This window comes from Muntiacus reevesi, chromosome 1, assembly GCF_963930625.1.
Source record: "Muntiacus reevesi chromosome 1, mMunRee1.1, whole genome shotgun sequence".
NCBI lineage: Eukaryota > Metazoa > Chordata > Mammalia > Artiodactyla > Cervidae > Muntiacus > Muntiacus reevesi.
The window spans coordinates 114,585,333-114,608,188 of NC_089249.1; the positions used below are offsets into that span (position 1 = coordinate 114,585,333).

The 22,856-nt window shown below is 38.8% G+C and overlaps 1 protein-coding gene across 3 annotated transcripts in view; it reads left to right on the forward strand.

The window, feature by feature from the left end:
• The window catches only part of LOC136149213 (guanylate-binding protein 6-like), a 210,476-nt gene that overhangs the window by 162,601 nt on the left and 25,019 nt on the right, over positions 1-22,856 (forward strand). Inside the window, exon 1 of one of the 3 annotated variants that reach the window (XM_065909317.1) lies at positions 22,107-22,201. The exons of the other annotated variants lie outside the window; for them this stretch is intronic. The gene's annotated coding sequence lies outside the window, so the exon portion shown is untranslated. Of the gene's footprint in view, positions 1-22,106; positions 22,202-22,856 lie in introns of those variants that run through there. 3 annotated transcript variants of the gene reach the window in all.

The window sequence follows — 22,856 nt, forward strand, 5'->3', positions numbered from 1 at the left end:
ACTTTCTTCTCCTCTGAGCTCCTGCAAGAGAGTGAGGAGGCATCTGAGCATGCAAGAGAGTTCCAGAAAGCCTACATGACCCACCCAAACACAGCTTGGGCTCACTGACTCAAAACCTACCTAAGACGTGGGCTCCAAGGGTCATGTCCTCGAATTTGTCCTAGACAATTACATTTGTCTACAAAAATAATTCATATGGAAGGTATTCAGTTTTTTCAAAGGAAAATATGAGCCTTCCTGAGAAGTCATCAGTCACAGAAGAACCTCCTTCCAGCTAAGTCAGTAAATTCAGAAGAAATATCACTTTACTATAGCAGTTCATCTGTAAGGAATAAGACAGTTATTTTGGTTGAACTTTACTCAGAAGGATCCAACTTAACCTTTGAAAAAGGCTTAGGTCAACAATTAGTCAGCACCTAGTTTCTGCCAAAAGTAGACTGAATTTTCCAAAGCTGTGTTGGGGTTACAAGGAGCCAATGGGAAAAAGGAAGCAAAGGTCAGGCTGAGTTCAACTTGGGGTTTGGGGCATGCTTTCCAAAACTCTGCCCTTCCAGGCTGCCCACAGATTAAGTGGGGCAAAATGATTAACAAAACTGTGTACTGGGGACACAGTCAACCATTTCAAATATGCCCTGACTGACAAGAATGCATTTCTCAGCCATGGGTCAAGAGGAGAATAATCACACTTCACAGTGGATTCTAAACATGTTTTGCTTGTTTTCAGTGAAAGTCTTAGAAAGTTAATCATGGAGCTGAATAATTTCTCTTTGTCCCTTCCTAGTTACCTGGAAATCCTTAGAGATAGAGACAATGGCTTACTTGTTTTAACTCCCTAACATGCAGCACAATGCCCAGCACATAGTAACTGCTTAATTAATATTTGCTAAGTGATGGGATAATATCAGCAGACTGATGCAAGGGAGCAGCTTCATAATCTGGCTATGTTGGGAGGTCTTCTCAGTGTGAAAGGATGTGCAGATGTAAGTTCATTTTGAGGGTGGGTGGAAGGCTTCTCTAACTTATAGCTAATCACCTTAGAAACCAAAGAATGTGGGGCTAGTAGTAAAGAACCTGCCTGCCAGTGCAGGAGACATAAGAGACATGGGTTTGATCCCTGGGTCAGGAAGATCCCCTGGAGGAGGGCATGGCAACCCACCCCAGTATTCTTGCCTGGAGAATCCCATGGTCAGAGGAGTCTGGTGGGCTACAGTCCATAGGGTCTCATAGAGTCGGACACGACTGAAGCGACTGAGTACATAGGTAGTTTATCAGACAAGGTTTCTATCACCTAGCACTGGATCCAAAGAAGTGTCATTATTAGGAAGGAATGGAAAAAGGCAGGAGAAGGGCTGTCTGGGGCTTAAGGGTAGAGAAAAGAGAAGGAGGGACTTTAAAGGAAAATGGATTAGAAGAGGTCAGAAAGACAGTTCTACCCAAGCCAATATTCAAACTTCTGGGTCTGCTAGCCTATGAGAACAAGCAGATTTGCTGGATTTATGGCAATCTAGGAAGCAGTAATTAGTTTTAAATCAAACATTTAGTAAGATGCGGGCAGCTCGCTGGTACCTCACTGGCATTAAGCAATAGGGACTGTGCAGGGCACGGAATGGGGGAATGAAACTCATAGACTGCACCCACATCTACTTAGTAGAACATCACTCCCCACACTCTTTCCCATTAGACTCTGATGAGGAAGCTCTCACCCTCAGTGATCCCACCCTTCTTTTCTAGCACTTCTGCTCTGTGGTCAGAGAAATGGGTTAAGATTGGAGTGGAGAGCAAAGGGGCGATGTATATCATACCTGGATGAGACCCCTCTGGGGAAAACTCAGAAACAGACACGACTGGGGAAGGATGGGATTCTGTCTCCTCCATCCTTTTGTTCTTCCCAGCCGCTAGCTGGTGTGGGTCATTGAGCGTGACCCCACTCTGTAATTACGGAGTGTGTGGTGGTCACCACTGGGGGAACTGGGTGGTGGATCAGCTTCATTTAAACCCTCAAAAGAGCACATCTCTGCTTTCCGACAGGATTGGCTGTCCAGGCCTCCCTGGGCCCGTGTGGTCTTTTCAGGCTCTGTCCCAAGGCTGTTGCAGCAACTCCTGCCTTGCTCTTCTTTGTCGAAAACGGGACAGTTCTTGGTCTCTGGGATCTTGCCTCCTCCCTGGCCCCCAGTCTTCAGGGACCCGCTTGTCTTCTGGTTTATTTCCCCCCTCCCAGAGGTAGCCTTTTATCTGGGCTGAGGACAGTCCCTCTATTCTGCTACTTCTTCCAAGACTCTCAGCATGTAAATTCCTTTTCATTCCCCCCACACTTTCTAAATCCTTCTGTGTTAGAATTTGTGAAATAAAACCTGGAAATGTTTGCTTTTGACTCTCCTACAGACCTCTCTGAAGGCAATGAAGAGCTGGCACAGAGCCAGCTACTTGTTTGAAAGAGGAAGAGGAAGGGAGAAAACATAGGGAAGGGGAGAAAAAAAAAATTCCTCAAGGTTTAAAATATATATTTTCAACTATATTTCAAGTATATTCGAGTATTTGTAGGTGCTCTGATTCAAAATTCTAATCATATTAATAACATAAAAAACCAAACATTTGCAGTGATTTCCCTGGTGGTCCAGGGGTTAGATCCCATGCTTCCATTACTAGAGACTGACTGCAAGGGGGAACCAGCAAGTTCCCTGGTGGGGAAACTAAGATCCCGTAAGCCGGGTGGTGTGGTCAAAAGAAAGAAATACAGAAATAAACCTTTCCTCACTTGAAAGGGAGATATTTATAGACAGATAGGACTTTTGGGGTCTCTCAAATGCCACTATATATGCAGTTTTCCCCAAGTGAATAAAAAACCTCCCGGAACACAATATCCTGGAATATTTGGTTTGCTGACTAATATTTCCTGCCATCTCCCCAAAAGCTGAAAGTAAACCTCTTTTTATTTTTGACTTCCTCTCTTTTTTGTTTTACTATTGTGTGTTAGTTGCTCAGTCGTGTCTGACTCTTTGCGACCCCATGGACTGTATGTATCTCACCAGGCTCCTCTGGCCATGGAATTCTCCAGACAAGAATCCTGGAGTGGGTTGCCATCCCCTTCTCCAGGGGATCTTCCGAACCCAGGGATCGAACCTGGGTCTCTCTCATTGCAGGAAGATTCTTTACCGTCTGAGCCACCAGGGAAATCCTACAGTAAAATCTGATTTTCTTGCACCTTTCTTCTACCAAATTTGGCTTATTTGCCCTGAATCACTTCTAAGAAACTTCTACAAACTTTAGTAAAAGTTTGTAAATTTCTTATAAACTTGATTCTTTATAAAATTTATTTAAAATCTCCCACCTCTCTCTTCCTGGCCTTCTCCCTCTGTCCTGTCAAGTCTTAGGGTTCCAGCACTTTCAGAAAAACTCCTCTGCTGCCCTCTTGTGGGCATCTGCAGATATTAAGCATGCTCCCCAAAGCTACTGAAACTGGTGTGGAAATGGGCGGGATAATCACCTAGCTCCAGGGATGAGCTCCTGTAGGTTGCTTTCCTCTCTGGCAGGAGCCAGGACACTTACCCACAGTCACAGCTACACTTGTTTTTTGTTTTTTAATTTAATTGGATAGAATCAGCAAGTTTTCTGTTATTGGCAGCTTATGAATAGCTTCCACTATTTTTCTGTCTCAGTCCCAAGGTTTGGAGTCAGGGAAGAAAGCAAAATATTTCATAAATGTAAGAAGCTTCTCCCTGTGCAGAGTGGATGCCTCCTTTGAACGAGCAACCTGCCTCTCCCTGGACTGTTACAAACAGTGATCAGAATGGTCTACTCAGGTGTCCAGATTGACCTTTATTCTGGGCACCAGGGGGTTACTGTGGGCTATCTGTGCTACTGCTTTTCTTTACCTCCAGGGTGGGACACTTCGTTTTTTGTTTTAAATAAAAGTAACATGTTCATTTGCACATTAGAAGAATCAGATAGTGAAAGAAGGACAGTAGAGGTCATCTGTAATGTCAACACACCGACAAGCTGTTGGCAGTTTGCATTGTCATCCCATATGTGCATATATCTCTCTGAAGAGCTGTGTCCTGGTATAGGAGTGGTTCCGTATCCCTCTTCTCACACACCACATCCACTCCTTTTGCTGTGCTGTGCTGTGTAATTTGCATCATTCTTTTCATGCTGCATAGCCTCAGAGCCTTTGCACTCAACTTTCCCTTAAGAGGATGGGAAGATTTAGGAGGTGTCCCCCCTGCCAGCTCCTTGTTGCCTCAGTTGAAATACTGCCAACCCCATATGGTCTTCCCTCTCCCTCAACACAGGTAGCTTTCTCTGTCATTTGTCATTTCCTTCATGCAGCATGACTTGTCAGTCCTATTGATAATGAATTTGCTTATTTCTTAGCTTGTTTTAGGCTTTTCCTGAGAACCAAGGCCTTCTCTGTCTTTTATCCTCAGGGCCTAGGATAGTATGTGTTGCAAAGAATTTCCTTGGTCAATAATTGCTGACAGACAGAATTCATTCTGAGGCTGTACCAAATGCAGTCAATTCATTTCCTTTTGCAGAGCCTGTAGGTGGTAACCTGTGTTTTAATATTTTCAACAGCACTGCAAGAATGACTTTGTGCACTTGAACCCTTCTTTTCTCCCTCCCAACATTAAATTGAATCATTTAAAACATACAGAAAAGTAGAAAGAATAATGCAACAAACACCCATATATTTGTCATCAAGATTAAAAATTTGTTAATGCAACATTTTGCCACATTTACTTTTCTCTCTCTCCCTGCATACTTTTTTGATGAATCTTTTAAAAGTTACAGACTTCATAATACTTCACCCCTGAACACTTTAGCCTGCATCTCCTAAGAATAAGTATCTTCTCCCAAATAAGCACATGATATTAGCACATCTAAAAAGTTAATAATAATGAATAATTATCTGATATAACCTGAGAGTCATCCTATATTCAAATCTTCTCAACTGTATCTAAAAATGCTTTAATAACTGTTTTATTTATTTATATTTTTGAATCAGAATAAACCAAGTTTCATGCCCTATAGGGGAGCAGGAAATGGCAACCCACTCCAGTGGTCTTGCCTGGAGAGTCCTGTGGATGGAGGAACCTGGTGGGCTGCTGTCCATGGGGTCGCATAGAGTCGGACACGACTGAAGCAACTTAGCAGCAGCAGGGTGCCCTATAGTTATTTGTATGTTGTATCTGTCTAGATCAATCTATTAGAAGTGTCATCTTATTATTCTTTATTATTCATTTTTTAAAAATGACATTAGATTTTTTTAAAGTTTTTATTATTATTTACTTATGCATTTATTTATTTGGCTGTTCTGGGTCTTCGTTGCTGCCCCAGCTTTTCTCTAGTTGTGGGGCGTGGGGCCTACTCTCTAGATATGGTGCGTGGGCTTCTTTCTGTGGTGGCCTCCCTTGCTATGGAGCACGAGCTCTAGGGCCCCTGGACTTCAGTATTTGCGGCTCCCGGGCTCTAGAGCCCAGGCTCAGCAGCTGTGGGGCCCAGGATCAGATGTTCCTGGGCATGTAGGATCTTCCTGGACCAGGATGGAACCTGTGTCTCCTGCTTTGGCAGGTGGACTCTTCACCAGAGAGCCACCAGGGAAACCCTGACATTGAATTTTTAAAGAACTAGATTAGTTTTCTTATAGAATACTCCGGATAATCTGCCCGTCCATTTTCTTGCAGTTTCATTTACTGTTTTTCTTCCCCCCATGTTTCCTATCACTGAAGTTAGATCAGGATACTGCCTTGGATTATATGATTATAATCACTTATAGTCATGATTCTTTTTGATATTAAAATTGTCCCAAACTTGTCCATGAGATGTCCCTTTGGCCAGCCTCCTTGTCCTTGATATAAACTCATTAATCTTTGAGTGTGCTTCTGCTTTTTGGCGCAGAACTATATCACAGCCACACCTTATGTTTTTTGCCTATACCTGCAACCTCTGATTTCTCCAAGCAGTGCTATTTGCTGTTATTTTTTTAAAAAAAGAAAAAAAATTGTTTAAAAACAAAAATTTGGGTGCTACATTTACTCAATATTATTAGAGTTCTGTTGTTTCCAGGACCTTTTAGTGGGCCAAACTCTTATATACATACATAAAATTTTTTCAATTTAAATTTATGCTATAAAGATTTTTCTTAACTTCTTTTATTTTATATCTTTATTTTAAACACTCACTTGTCAAAACTCACCAAGGAAAAAGTTTTATTTTGCTGGTTGTAGTCAGGGAAAATGTACACAACAGGGAACCAGGTGGCATCTCACAATTGGGAAATGAGGAAGGGTGCAGGGAGTGGGAGTTAAACACACGATAGTCTCTGCAGGAATTATTTAGAATTTGTGAAGTCTGGGAGTTTTAGCTATTGTTTGTAGTTTTATCTTTAGAACACAGATGTCCCTATGAGTTATTGTTAAGAATGTGGACTCTTCTATAAAAGGACTGTGGGCTGAATGAACTGGCGTTTGAGCTTAGATCATTTGTCTTGCATGTTATGGTTTGGTATATTTCCTGTAGAAACAACTTAGAAATGTGTGTCAGGCCTCCATCTGTATTTTTAAGGGAACTGGGAATCTGGTGATTCTGCTACGTGGCAGAACTATATTGTAAATTGTCACCAGCTCCCCAGCCCAACAACTGCCCTGTGTTTCTACAGCTTCACAATCCCCAATCACTTACTCTTGAGTCAGCATTTTACTTCAAAAGACAAGAACTCAGGATCTTGTACAGTTTCAATATTCTTTGTTTTCTCTCCCTCTTTTTTTTAAAAAAAAAGTTTGTTGTTGTTCTCTAGAAGCTCATTGAGCTTCTTTAAGATGATTATTTTGAAATCTCAAATTCGTTAGGATAAGTTACTGGAGATTTATTTTGTGTCATATTTTGCTGATATTTCTGCTCCCTGCAGCTTTGCACCAGCTTCTGTGATTTGAAAAAGTAACTCGCCTCATAGCTTTAATGAACTGGCTATGGCAGGGAAAAGCTTTTAGCAATTGGCCTGGCTAGAAGTTCTGGGAGCTCTCAAACGTTTTCTAAGGAGGTGCACATTCCATGCCTCATCTTCCTCCTAGAAGAGACGTTTCAGGGCTGTGTGTCTTCCCCCAGACTTGCAGAGCTATGCTACCACCCACCATGAGCTGCTGTCCCCCCTGCTTCCCCCCACAACCCCGTTACCTAGGGCAGATGTTGGATTCATGCTCTATTCCTCTCTCTCCCATCTGAGGGAGAAATCTCAAGGTTATGCTTCTTCTCTCAAACTCACAGAGCTGTGTGACTTCCATAAACTACCTGTCCCTTTTCCTAGGGCAGTGCTTTGAAAAGCCTGGCCATTGAGTATGCATGCCTCTTCTCTCCCTCCCTCCTGAAGAGGAAGTCGCAGAATTGTGCGTCATGTCCTAATCTTGCAGAGCTATGCCAAGGCTAAGAGAGACTCACTTTTTGCTGCCCTCGTGTTTATTTCTCATTTGAAATAAGGGAGACTTTAAAATTTTCTTTATGCTAGTTAGTCATTGATAGAGGTGTTACAGCTATCAGCTTTGTTCTTGCCACGTTTGTACATTTTGATATATTGTGTGGAATTCACATTTTTACTTATTTCAAAGTATTTCTAATTTCTCTTGTGATGTTTTCTTTGACACAGTCATTGTTTAGGAACATGTTATTTAATTTCCACATATTTGTAAATCCCCAAATTTCCCTCTGTTATTGATTTCTAACTTAAATTCCATTATGTTCAGGGAATATATTTACATGATTTCAATCCTTTAAAAGATTTTGTGGCCTTGTGTATGGTCTGTCTTAAAGAACGTTTCAGGTGTGTTTTAAAAGAAGAGTGTGTGTTGTGTTGCTGTTGGGAAAACTACTCTACAGTTGTCGGGTAGGTCTAGTGGTTTGATAGTGATGCTGAGTCCTTTATATCCTTGTTGATTTTATATTTAGTTGTTCTACCACCTAACTTAAAGCTTTTGTGGTTCTGCAGTTTTACCATGTTGTGTCTATAGGGATATTTTTGGAAGTAATTTTATTTGATTAATTGGCCTTGAATTTGTGGTTTGGTTTCCTTTCAATATTTCTGGAAAATAATTATCCACCAATATTTCTTCTTTAAATTTTTAAAAACTGATGCATAGTTGACATAAAATATTATATTAGCTTCAGGTGTACAACATAGCGATTCACCCTTTATATATATTACAGGTTAATCACTTTGTTAAGTCTGTTAATCATTCATCACTATATAAAGTGATTACAATATTGTTGTCTATATTCACTATGCTGTATGTTACATTTCCATGACTTATTTATTATATAAACGTTAGTTTGTACCTGTTAATTCCCTTCACCTATTTGGCCCAACTCATCCTCCCCTTCCCTCTAGTGACCATCAGTTTGTCCTCTGTATCTGTAAGTTATTTCAGTTTTGTTTTGTGTGCTTTTTAAAAAAAATTTTTAATTCTACATGTACGTGAAATCACACGGTATTTGTCTTTCTCCATCTGTTTTGTTTCAGGAGCGTAATAGCCTCTAGGTCTATCCATGTTGTCTCAAATGGCAACTTTTTATCCTTAGTTAATGGCTGGGATATATTCCATTGTATATGTATACCACATCTGCTTTGTCCATTCATCTATTGGCACACACTTAAGTTGCTTCCATATCTTGGCCACTGTAAATAATGTTGCAATGAACCTAGGGGTGCATATATCTCTTCAAATTAGTGTTTTTGTCTTATTTGGTTAGATACCCTGAAGTGGATTTTCTGGATTGAATGGTAGTTATATTTTTAATTTTTTGGAGAAAGTTCCATTTTGTTTTCCATAGTGTCTGCACCAATTTACATTCCCAGCAACAGGACATGAATGTTTCCTTTTCTCCACATCCTCACCACACTTGTTATTTCTGTGTCTTCTTGACAATGGCCATGAATAGCCACTCTGACAGTTGTGAGATAATATCTCATTGTGTTTTGATTTGCATTTCCCTGATGATTAGTGATGTTGAGCATCTTCTCATGTGTATGTACACCATCTCTGTGTCTTCCTATGAAACGTGTATTTAGTCTTCTGCCCATTTTTCAATTGGACTGTTTATTTTTTTGTTATTGAGTTGTAATGAATTCTTTATGTATTTTTATATTAACCGCTTATTGAGTATATGGTTTGCAAATACCTTCTCCCATTCAGTAGACTGCTTTTTCCTTTCTTGATGGTTTCCTTTGCTGTACAAAGCTTTTCAGTTTGATGCAGTTCTACTTTTTTGCTTTTGCTTCCCTCACCTGAGAAGATAGACCCCCCAAAATATCTCTAAGGCCAGTGTCAAAGAGCATACTCCTGATGTTTTCTTCTAAGAGTTTTATGCTTTCAGGTTTACATTTAAGTGTCTAATCCACTTTGAGTTTATTTTTATATATTGTAAAAGTAAGTGTTCCAGTTTGATTCTTTTGTATGCAGCTATTCAATTTTCCCAACATTTATTGAAGAGACTGTCTTTTCCTCCCTGTAAGTTCTAGGCTCACTGGTTGTAAATCAGTTGGCCATACAAGTGTGGGTTTATTTCTGGGTTCTCTATTCTGTTCTGTTGACCTATATGTCTGCTTTTGTGCCAGTACTACACAGTTTTGATTGATATATTTGGTAGCATAGTTTGATAACAGGGTATGTAATATTTCAGTTTTGTTCTTTCTCAAGATTGCTTTGCAAAAAAGATTTGATATATATCACAGGGGACTATCATCAATATCTTGTAATAACCTATAATTGAAAATAATATGAAAAATAACATATGTGTATATGTATAACTGAAAAACCTCGCTGTGTACCTGAAACATTGTAAGTCAACTATACTTCAATAATATATATATATTAAGAAAAAAAGCGATTGCTTTGGCTATCTGAGGTCTTTTGTGGTTCCATAGAAATTTTAGGACTATTTGTTCCAGATTCATAAAAAATGCTACAGGCACTTGGATAAGGATTGCATTCAATTTGTAGATTGCTTTGGGTAGTATGGATGTTTCAACAATATTAATTCCTCCAATCCATGACCCTGGTATATCTTTCCATTTATTTATATTGTCTTCAACTTCTTTCATCAATATCTTTTGGGTTTCAGAGTATAGATCTTTTACCTCCTTAATTAGATCTATTCTTTGGTGTATTCATTTTAAAGCAATTGTAAACTGGGTTGTATTTCTTAATTCTTCTTTTTGTCAGTTTACTTTTTGTGTATAGAAACACAAGAGGTTTCTGTATATTAAGTTTAATCCTGCAACTTTACTGAGTTCATTTATCAATTCGAATAATTTTTTGTGGAGTCTGAATTTTTCCATACATAGTATCATGTAATATTATTTCCTTCCTTCTACTAACTTTGGGATTTGTTGTTATCTACATTCTTAGTTCCTTTAGGTGTAAAGTTAGATCACTTATTTGATATTTTCTTTGTTTCCTGAGGTAGACTTGTATCACTATAAACTTTTCTCTTAGAACTGCTTTTGCCAAAACCCATAGATTTTGGAATGTTGTGCTTTCATTTTCATTTGTCTCAAGGTATTTTTTAAATTTCCTCTTTGATTTTTTTTTGCGTTGTTGTTGAACCATTGAGTTTCACAAGAATGCTATTTAGTCTCCATGTGTTTGTGTTTTTATCCAGTTCTCTTTTTGTAATTGATTTCTAGTCTCATACCATTGTGGTTGTAAAAGATGCTTGATACAATTTCAACCTTCTTAAATTTATTGATATTTGTTTCATGGCCTAAACTTGTGATATATCCTGAAGAATGCTCCATGCACACTTGAAAAGAACATGTATTCTGCTGTTTTGGGGTAGAATGTTCTATGTACATCTGGTCTAAGGTGTTGTTTAAGGCCAATGTTTCCTTATTGATTTTCTGTTTGGATGATCTATCCATTGATGTAAGTGAGGTGTTAAAGTACCTCACTGTTTCTTATATTATTGTCAATATCTCCTTTAATAGCTGGTAATATTTATGTATATATGTGCTCTGATGTTTGGTGCATGTAGGCGTGCATGCTAAGTTGGTCCAGTTGTGTTTGACTCGTTGTAACCTTATGGACTTTAGCCTGCCAGGCTCCTTTGTCCATGGGATTCTCCAGGAAAAAATACTGGAGTGGGTTGCCATAGCCCCTCAGGGGATCTTCTCCACTCAGGGATCAAACCTGCATCTCTTAAATCTCCTGCATTGGTAGGCGGATTCTTATATTTGTGGAATTATCATCACAGTAAGTCTAGCCAACATCTATTGTCACAAATAGCTATAATATTTTTTTCTAATTATGAGAACTTTTTTATTTTGGATAATGAAGAATTCAATATTTGTTAAATAGAGGAAAACAATAGAATGTGAAATACTAGAGAACTCAAGAAATTAGAGATATAAAGGGAACATTTCATGCAAAGCTGAGCACAATAAAGGACAGAAATGTTATGGACCTAACAGAAGCAGAAGATATTAAGAAGAGGTGGCAAGAATATACAGAAGAACTGTACAAAAAAGATCTTCAAGACCCAGATAACCACGATGGTATGATCACTCACCTAGAGCCAGACATCCTGGAGTGTGAGGTTAAGTGGACCTTAGGAAGCATCACTACAAACAAAGCTAGTGGAGGTGTTGGAATTCCAGCTGAGCTATTTAAAATCCTAAAATATGATGCTGTTAAAGTGTTGCACTCAATATGCCAGAAAATTTGGAAAACTCAGCAGTGGCCACTGGACTAGAAAAGATCAGTTTTTATTCCAGTCCCAAAGAAAGGCAATGCCAAAAAAGTTCAAACTACCGCACAGTTGCACTCATCTCACACGCTAGCAAGGGCTTCCCTGATAGCTCAGTTGGTAAAGAATCTGACTGCATTGCAGGAGACCCCTGGTTTGATTCCTGGGTTGGGAGGATCCACTGGAGAAGAGATAGGTTACCCACTCCAGGACTCCTGGGCTTCTCTTGTGGCTCAGCTTGTGGCTCAGCTGGTAAAGAATCCATCTGCAATGCAGGAGACCTGGGTTCAATCCCTGGGTTGGGAAGATCCCCTGGAGAAGGGAGAGGCTACCCACTCCAGTATTCTGGCCTGGAGAATACCATGGACTATATAGTCCTTGGGGTCACAAAGAGTTAGACATGACTGAGTGACTTTCACTTCACTTCACATGCTAGCAAAGTAATTCTCAAAATTCTCCAAGCCAAGCTTCAACAGTACTTGGACCAAGAACTTCCAGATTTTCAAGCCGGATTTAGAAAAGGCAGAAGAGCCAGAGATCAAATTGCCATCATCAAAAAAGCAAGAGAGTTCCAGAAAAACATCTACTTCTGTTTTATTGACTATTTTAAAGTCTTTGACTCTGTGGATCACAACGAACTGTGGAAAATATTTAAAGAGATGGGAATACTAGACCACCTGACCTACCTCCTGAGAAATCTATGTGTAGGTCAAGAAGCAACAGTTAGAGCTGGACATGGAACAATGGACTGGTTCCAAATAGGGAAAGGAGTACATCAAGGCTGTATATTGTCACCCTGCTTATTTAACTTCTATGCAGAGTACATCATGTGAAATGCTGGGCTGGATGAAGCACAAACTAGAATCAAGATTTCTGGGAGAGATATCAATAATCTCAGTTACACGGATGACACCACCCTTATAGCACAATGTGAAGAAGAACTAAAGAGCCTCTTGATGAAAGTGAAGGAGGAGAGTGAAAAAGTTGTCTTAAAACTCAATATTTAAAAAAACAAAGATCATGGCATCTGGTCCCATCACTTCATGGAAAATAGATGGAGAAACAATGGAAACAGTGACAGACTTTATTTTCTTGGGTTCCAAAATCACTGCAGATGGTGACTTGCAGCCTTGAGATTAAAAGATGCTTGCTCAAACTTCCCTAGCCAGGAAACTCATCCAACCCCACCCTCAGGGAGGAACCTCCACAATAAAGAGGAACCACTTCCAGCATACAGAAAGGCCACCCCAAACACAGCAATCTGAACAAAATGAAAAGGCAGAGAAATATTCAGCAGGCAAAGGAACATGATAAATTCCCACCAAATCAAACAAAAGAAGAGGAGATAGGGAGTCTACCTGAAAAAGAATTCAGAATGACGATAGTAAAGATGATCCAAAATCTTGAAAACAAAATGGAGTTACAGATGAATAGACTGGAGACAAGAATTGAGAAAATGCAAGAAATGTTTAACAAGGACTTAGAAGAAATAAAAAAGAGTTAATCAATAATGAATAATGCAATAACTGAGATCAAAAACACTCTGAAGGGAATCAACAGTAGAATAACTGAGGCAGAAGATAGGATAAGTGAGGTGGAAGATAGAATGGTGGAAATAAATGAAGTAAAGAGGGAAAAAAAAAAAGAATTAAAAGAAATAAGGACAACCTCAGAGACCTCTGGGACAATGTCAAATGCGCCAACATTCAAATCATAGGAGTCCCAGAAGAAGAAGACAGAAAGAAAGGCCATGAGAAAATACTTGGGGAGATAATAGTTGAAAACTTCCCTAAAATGGGGAATGAAATAATCACCCAAGTCCCAGAAACCCAGAGAGTCCCAAACAGGATAAACCCAAGGTGAAACACCCCAAGACACATATTAATCAAAGTAACAAAAAGCAAACACAAAGAACAAATATTAAAAGCAGAAAGAGAGAAACAACAAATAACACATAGGGGATTTCCATAAGAATAACAGTTGATCTTTTAATAGAAACTCTTCAGGCCAGAAGGGAATGGCAGGGCACACTTAAAGTGATGAAAGAGAAAAACCTACAACTCAGATTACTGTACCCAGCAAGGATCTCATTCAAATATAAAGGAGAAATCAAAAGATTTACAGACAAGCAAAAGCTTAGAGAATTCAACACCACCAAACCAGTTCTTCAACAAATGCTAAAGGATCTTCTCTAGACAGGAAACACAGAGAAGGTGTATAAACTTGAGCCCAAAACAACAAAGTAAATGGCAATGGGATCATACTTATCAATAATTACCTTAAATTTAAATGGGTTTAATGCCCCAACCAAAAGACAAAGACTGGCTGAATGGATACAAAAACAAGACCCCTATATATGCTGTCTACAAGAGACCCACTTCAAAACAAGGGACACATACAGACTGAAAATGAAGGGTTGTAAAAAGATATTTCACATAAATGGAGACCAAAAGAAAGCAGGAGTAGCAATACTCATATTAGATAAAAGAGACTTTGAAATAAAGGCCGTGAAAAGAGACAAAGAAGGACACTACATAATGATCAAAGGATCAATCCAAGAAGAAGAGATAACAATTATAAATATATATGCATCCAACACAGGAGCACCACAATATGTAAGACAAATACTAACAAGTATGAAAGGGGAAATTAACAATAAAATAATAATAGTGGGAGACTTTAATACCCACTCACACCTATGGATAGATCAACTAGACAGAAAATTAGCAAGGAAACACAAACTTTAAATGATGTAATGGGCCAGTTAGACCTAATTGATATCTATAGGACATTTCATCCCAATACAATGAATTTCACCTTTTTCTCAAGTGCACATGGAACCTTCTCCAGAATAGATTACATCCTGGGCCATAAATCTAGACTTGGTAAATAAAAAAAAATTGCAATCATTTCAAGCATCTTTTCTGATCACAATGTGGTAATACAAACATATGGAGGCTAAACAACATGCTTTTGAATAACCAACAAATCACAGAAGACATAAAAAGAAAACAAATTATGCATAGAAATGAATGAAAATGAAAACACAACAAACCAAAACCTATGAGATTCAGTAAAAGCAGTGCTAAGGAGAGAGTTCATAGTAATACAAGTTTACCTCAAGAAACAAGAGAAAAATCAAATAAATAACCTAACTTTACACCTAAAGCAGCTAGAAAAAGAAGAAATGAAGAACCCTAGGGCTAGTAGAAGGAAGGAAATCATAAAAATTAGGGCAGAAATAAATGAAAAAGAAACAAAGGAGACCATAGCAAAAACAAAACAAAGCTAAAAGCTGGTTTTTCTTTTTTTTTGAGAAGATAAATAAAATAGACAAACCATTAGCCAGACTCATCAAGAAAAAAGGGAGAAGAATCAAATGAACAAAATTAGAAATGAAAATGGAGAAATCACAACAAACAACACAGAAATACAAAGGATCATAAGAGACTACTATCAGCAACTATATATCAATAAAATGGACAACTTGGAAAAAAGGGACAAATTCTTAGAAAAGTATAACCTTCCAAAACTGAACCAGGAAGAAATATAAAATCTTAACAGACCCATCAGAAGCACAAAAATCGAAACTGTAATAAAAAAATATTCCAAAAATCAAAAGCCCAAGACCAGATGGCTTCAAAGGTGAATTCTACCAAAAATTTAGAGAAGAGCTAACACCTATCCTACTCAAACTCTTCCAGAAAATTGCAGAGGGAGGTAAACTTCCAAACTCATTCTATGAGGCCACCATCACCCTAATACCAAAACCAGACAAAGAGGTCACACAAAAAAGAAAACTACAGGCCAATATCACTGATGAACATAGATGCAAAAATCCTTAACAAAATTCTAGCAAACAGAATCCAACAACATATTAAAAAGATCATACACCATTACCAAGTGGGCTTTATCCCAGGGATGCAAGAATTCTTCAATATTCACAAATCAATTAATGTGATACACCCCATTAACAAATTGAAAGATAAAAACCATACAGCTATCTCAATAGAGGCAGAGAAAGTGTTTGACAAAATTCAACACTCATTTATGATACAAACCCTCCAGAAAGCAGGTATAGAAGGAACATACCGCAACATAATAAAAGCCATAAATGATAAACCCATGGCAAACATTATCCTCAATGGTTAAAAATTGAAGGCATTTCCCCTAAAGTCAGGAACAAGGCAAGGCCGCCCATTCTCACCGCTACTGTTCAACATAGTTTTGGAAGTTTAAGCCACAGTGACCAGAGACGAAAAAGAAATAAAAGGAATCCAGATTGGAAAAGAAGAAGTAAAACTCCCACTGTTTGCAGATGACATGATCCTCTATATAGAAAACCCTAAAGACTCCACCAGAAAATTACTAGAGCTAATCAATGAATATAGTAAAGTTGGAGGATATAAAATTAACACACAGAAATCCCTCGCATTCCTATACGTTAACAATGAGAAAACAGAAAGAGAAATTAAGGAAACAATTTCATTCACCAATGCAACGAAAAGAATAAAATACTTAGGAATAAATCTACCTAAAGAAGCACAAGACCTATATATAGAAAACTATAAAACACTGATGAAAGAAATCAAAGATGACACAGATAGATGGAGAAATATTCCATGTTCATGGGTCGGAAGAATCAATAAAGTGAAAATGAGTATACTATCCAAAGCAATCTATAGATTCAATGCAATCCCTTCAAGCTACCAATGATATTTTTCAGAGAACTAGAGCAAATAATTTCACAGCTTATGTGGAAATACAAAAAACCTTGAATAGCCAAAACAATCTTGAGAAAGAAGAATGGAACTGGAGGAATCAACCTGCCTGACTTCAGACTACACTACAAAGCTACTTTCATCAAGACAGTATGGTACTGGTACAAATATGGAAATATAGATCAATGGAACAAAATAGAAAGCCCAGAGATAAATCCACACACCTATGGACACCTTATCTTTGACAAAGGAGGCAAGAATATACAATGCAGAAAGCATCTCTTTAACAAGTGGTGCTGGGCAAACTGGTCAACCACTTGTAAAAGAATGAAACTAGAACACTTTCTAACACCATACACAAAAATAAACTCATAAAGATCTAATCGTAAGACCAGAAACTGTAAAACCCCAAGTGTAAAACATAGGCAAAACTCTGTCTGACATAAATCACAGCAGGATCCTCTATGACCCACCTCCCAGAATAATGGAAATAAAAGCAAAAATAAACAAATGGGACCTAATTAAATTTAGAAGCTTTTGCACAACGAAGGAAACTATAAGCAAGGTGAAAAGACAGCCTTCAGATTGGGAGAAAATAATAGCAAATGAAGCAACTGACAAAGAATTAATCTCAAAAAATACAAGCAGTTTATGCAGCTCAATTCCAGAAAAATAAATGACCCAATCAAAAAATGGGCCAAAGAACTAAATAGACCTTTCTCCAAAGAAGACATACAGATGGGTAACAAACACATTAAAAGATGCTCAACATCCCTCATTATCAGAGAAATGCAAACCAAAACCAGAATGAACTACCATCTCAAGCCAGTCAAAATGGCTGCTATCAAAAAGTCTATAAACAATAAATGCTGGAGAGGATGTGGAGAAAAGGGAACCCTCTTACACTGTTGGTGGGAATGCAAACTAGTACAGCCACTATGGAGAACAGTGTGGAGATTCGTTAAAAAACTGGAAAAAGAACTGCCATATGACCCAGCAATCCCACTGCTGGGTATACACACTGAGGAAACCAGAATTGAAAGAGACATGTGTACCACAATGTTCATCACAGCATTGTTTACAATAGCTAGGACATGGAAGCAAACTAGATGTCCATCAGCTGATGAATGGATAAGAAAGCTGTGGTACATATACACAATGGAATATTACTCAGCTATTAAAAGTAATGCATTTGAATCAGTTCTAATGAGCTGGAGGAAACTGGAGCCTATTATACAGAGTGAAATAAGTCAGAAAGAACAACCCTAATATGGTATATTAACGCATATATATGGAATTTAGAAAGATGGTAACGATGACCCTATATGCGATACAGCAAAAGAGACACAGATGTAAAGAACAGACTTTTGGACTCTGTGGGAGAAGGCGAGGGTGGGATGATTTGAGACAATAATATTGAAACATGTATATTACCATATGTGAAATGGGTCGCCAGTCCAGGTTTGATGCATGACATGGGATGTTCAGGACCAGTGTGCTGGGATGATCCTGGGGGATGGGATGGGGAGTGAAGTGGGTGGGGGCTTCAGGATGGGGAACACATGACACCCATGGCTGATTTATGTCAATGTATAGCAAAAACCACTACAATATTGTAAAGTAATTGGCCTCCAATTAAAATTAATTAATTAATTTAAAAAAAAAGATGCTTGCTCCTTGGAAGAAAAGCTATGACAAACCTAGACAGCAATTAAAACACAGAGACACCACTTTGCCAACAAAGGTCCATCTAGTCAAAGCTATGGTTTTTCAGTAGTCACATATGGATGTGAAAATTGGACTATAAAGAAAACTGAGCACTGAAGAATTGATGCTTTTGAACTGAGGTGTTGGAGAAGACTCTTGCAAGTCCCTTGGACTGCAAGGAGATCAAACCAGAAAATCATCCTGAATATTCATTGGAAGGACTGATGTTAAAGCTGAAACTCCAAAACTTTGGCCACCGATGCAAAGAACTGATTCATTGGAAAAGACCCTGATGCTGGGAAAATTGACGGCAGGAGAAAGGGATGACAGAAGATGAAATGTTTGGATGGCATCACAGACTGGATGGAATTAGTTTGAGTAAACTCTGGGAGTTGGTGATGGATAGGGAAGCCTGGTGTGCTACAGTCCATGGGGTCGCAAAGAGTCAGACAAAACTGAGTGACTGAACTGAACTGATTGTGTGTATCACGATAAACAACAGTGATTTCAGACTTTGAGGAAATAGCCTAGGATAGGAAAGAGATAGAAAATGTTATAACATTATAGAAGTATTGAATCGTTAACTCCCAAGATATAAATAAAAGAAGTAAGCTTCAAACCCATGTATCAGTATATGCCCACCCTAATAGTATTGGCTTTATTTTTACAGTTACAACTACATACACATTGGCCGTTTTAAAGTGCCTGTGGGAAGTTAAGCCTAAACTTTTCTTTCTTTTTTTAATGTACTATCTTTGTATCAAGGTGATGGTGATCTCATAGGATGACTTTGGATGTGTTTCCTTCTCTTCAACCCTTTGGAAGAGTTTAAGAAGGACTGCTATCAGTTGTTCTTTGTACATTTGGTATAATTTCCCACTGATGCCATTTGGTTCTGGCCTTTTGTTTGCTGAGAGTTTTTAAAAAAATATATAGATTATATTCACTTAATGAGAACTTTTAACATCTACTCTCTTAGCAATTTTCAAACATACAATACAGTGCTGTTAACTATGGTCACCATGGCAGCTGTAGTATATTACATGCCCATAGACTCTTTGGACAAGTTCTGGCTTTTGAACCCTGGCCCCTTATCTCATAATGCCTTCAAAACTGGTGGTACATTCTCTTGTTTGGCAAATGCTATTGGGAAAAAGCAGTTTCAATGCTCTACTCAACTCTTTGAGTTCCCACTTTCCTGTGAAATTTGACCTAATGATGTCATGTGCAAAAATTTTTATTGCTTTTAAAAAGATACATTTTTAAATGCAGAATTTTCACTTCTTTTCAGTACAAGGCTTTGTCTGAAGAGATTATTCAGATTAGGTTACTGTATTTTGCAATTCCTAGGCTTCAGTAATTTCTAGTACTTACTATCTGCTCCTTCTGCCTCTTGCCTCTGTTCTCAAGTCCACTGCACTTATGGTTCCAGGTAGCATTCTTCTATGTCCTACTTGAGTGTCTTATCCATCCTCTCTCAGGCTTTTCTTCAAGCTATGAAAGGCAGCTCATTTTGCACAAGCACAGCTTAGAAGTTTAAAGGGGTTAAAGACTTCTAAGGTAATTCTCAATTGAAGGGAAACATAAGTTGTTGGAAAAATCTTCACGTTGTCCTTCAAAGGGACACTTCAGAAACACATTCAGTGTAGTTCTTCAGAATCGCATTCAGTGTAGTTCTTCAGAATATCCACCTTGAGATTGATCTGCAGTTTCCCACAAGCTCAGTAGTTCACCTTTTTGACTTTTTCCATTTTCTCTTTCTTACTCTTGCTATCCCCCTTCACCCTTCTTCTGGCTTCTTGTCACTGCTTCTCAAATAAACTGTGTGCATCCACGTCTCTTTTCTGGGAGGGAGAACCCAAGAATAAGCATTCTTTCCAAAGGAGTTTAAGACCTTACTACTTCTCTCCTCATTTCAATTAACCTTGAGAGAACTTACTGGGGCTTCCCAGGTGGCTCAGGGGTAAACAATCTGCCTGCCAATGCAGGAGACGTGGGTTCGATCCCTGGGTTGGGAAGATCCCCTGGAGAAGGAGGCGGCAAACCCACTCCAGTATTCTTGTCTGGGAAATCCGATAGACAGAGGAGCCTGGCAGGCTGCAGTTCATGGGTTCACAAAAGAGTCAGACATGATTTAGCAATTAAACAGCAAGAGAACTTACATTATAGCCAGTGTTAATGTTAAGAAACTTATGGAATCAAAATTATCATTGCATTCATGTGATACATTTGTATATGTGGATTCACACTTTTTATAGCTGAATTTCTATAGATTCTACATTGAATTTATATTGAATTCAACAAAGATCTTGTTGCAGGAAAATTCATGTATTACTGGATAGATCATGATTTTGAGTTGCCACATGGTGGCAGTGTCTGCAAGTCTTTATATCTTAGATTTGGCCTTGTGCTGCTTCCATGGAAACTGTGTTCTTTAATTTGTGCTTAGAATGAATAGTCTAGTAAATGCAGGCAGGAAAGTCTGTGTATATTTCAGCAAAGCACAGTTTACTCAGGCTAAACATGTACCAGATGTTAGGCTTCCTCTCTCAATCAAAGAGGCTGGTAGACTCACAACAGTTGTCCCACGACCAAACCAGCCTCTTCCCCATTACCACTGACTATCTGACATTGCCCTTTTTTTCTCTTAGGCCTGTTTAGGAGCTACTGGCAGTGCTGTATCATTGGGAGTTGGACAGTTAGTTGTGCAGATATGTGAATGTATGGCCGAAGGACCCAGGCAGGAACTCACTTGGATGATGCTCAGACAGGTGGACAGAAATCATATTCCTTTTCTGTCTCTCTGCTCCAAAATCATAAGTATACTTAGACCCAAATTGCCATAGAAGTGGACACTCAGCCTGAGACCTTGGACTTGGGCCACTCCATTTATCCTGTAAGACAACCATGCATGAGAGGGTGACAGTCCCTAGCATGTGGTAGCAGCAGCACACTTACCTGAACCAGGGGTGGACAAACTATGGCCATAGACCAAATCTGCCCCATTGCCTACTTTAGTAAATAAAGTCTTATTGGGACATAGCCACACCCATTTGTTTATCTTTGTCTATGTATGCTGCTTCTCAATAGTTGTGACAGAGACCTATAGCCTGCAAATTCTAAAGGGTTTACTATGTGGCCTTTTCTGGGAAAGTTTCCATAGACAAGGAGAATAGTAAGGACAATGGAGACCTGGCGGAAGGAGCCCCACGGCCTGACTTCCTTGGACATCTTCCTACCAAATCTCTGTTTTTCTCTTTACATGGCTCCATTGCCTTCCTCACTAACAAACATGTACACCCAATCACTTTCTTACCTGATCAAATAAATCCCTTTGAAACTGGTCCAGTTGGCTAAATTTCTGTAGAAAGGGGGGTGGTACCCATGTTAGTAGAGGGTCCATGTTTTGGGGAGGTATGAAAATGTCCAGCCAGTAGTGAGCACCTTGGATAATACCATGACGGGTTGTTCATTTTCACCTTTACTTTTCATTTTATTTTAAAAGATACTTGTTTCATTAAATATATGTTTTAAGGAACAGATTTAAAATGTTTAAGAGCTCTTCACTAACACAGTACCCAGGAATCCTTGCTAAGAAAAAAAATGTTTGAAATATACTTGGTTTACACAGCTCAATTTCACTCACTTCAAGCAATCTTATGCCCAGGAGAGGTATCAAGAAGAGAGGCCATGGAAGCCTTTAACTTGGCTGAAATTAAACCATAGAAAAGTGGTGGAATGTGTTAGGATTCACATTCTGCAATCCTAATTCAGTCGTTCTGGACTGTCTTTCTAATTTCCTCTCACTCTGCTCCACGCACCCATGTTTGTGCTGTAGTCATAGGATCTGGCATGACTCTGCTACCTTAAGAGCATGAATTACTTTCAATTTCAGTTAAACACATCAGTATTCTGGAAGAGAAGACTGACTTGCTCAGTCTGCTTTAGCTTTGATAAAGGAGAGACAGAGGGGTGGAAGGAGCAAGTGAGCAACAGGTGAGAGGCCACTGGAACCATTCTTGGATTCCTGGTGTGTGGAGTAGGTATGTCCATCTTTTATGTGCTATCTAAGATTGATTTCTGATTCAATGTGACAGTTGAAGAAGGGCAGATTGCTTATTGTCTGGAGGGCAGAGGTCTACAGCTGGCTTTATTTTGGGGGGGCTACAGCTTCTCTGTTTGGATCAGTAGGGCTGCAAAGTGATAGGAACACTGTCTTCCTGGATGTGCTGCTTCTAGAAAAAGCCCTTATGAGATTTTGCCTGTCTTGCTTTGTCAAGCTCTGTGGCTGGCATTCGAATTCAGAGACCAATATATTTTCTGCCAAGGAGGTTATAGGCAATTATCATTTAAAGAGGTCATTTCTTTTCATCTTTATATCAGTCATACTTAAGAAAGCTTCACAGAGAGAGCTCTGAAAATTTATCTATGTACAGATTAATTTAGTACCCACATAGCTGATGTTCAATAATTAAAGATTTAAAATCTCATCAAAACTCTTCCATTCTCTTCTTCTCTCTCTCTCTTTCCCACCTGTTGTGTTTGTTGGTTTGGTTTTCATGGGTATGAAGTTGCAGCCATTTGTAGCATTTAAAAAATCTATACCATCTGGGTTTAACAATCCCTTTGGATAATGCTTCTGTAGATCAAATTTCAAAGACCAATCCTGAGTAGGACTGAACAGCTACACTTTGTTAA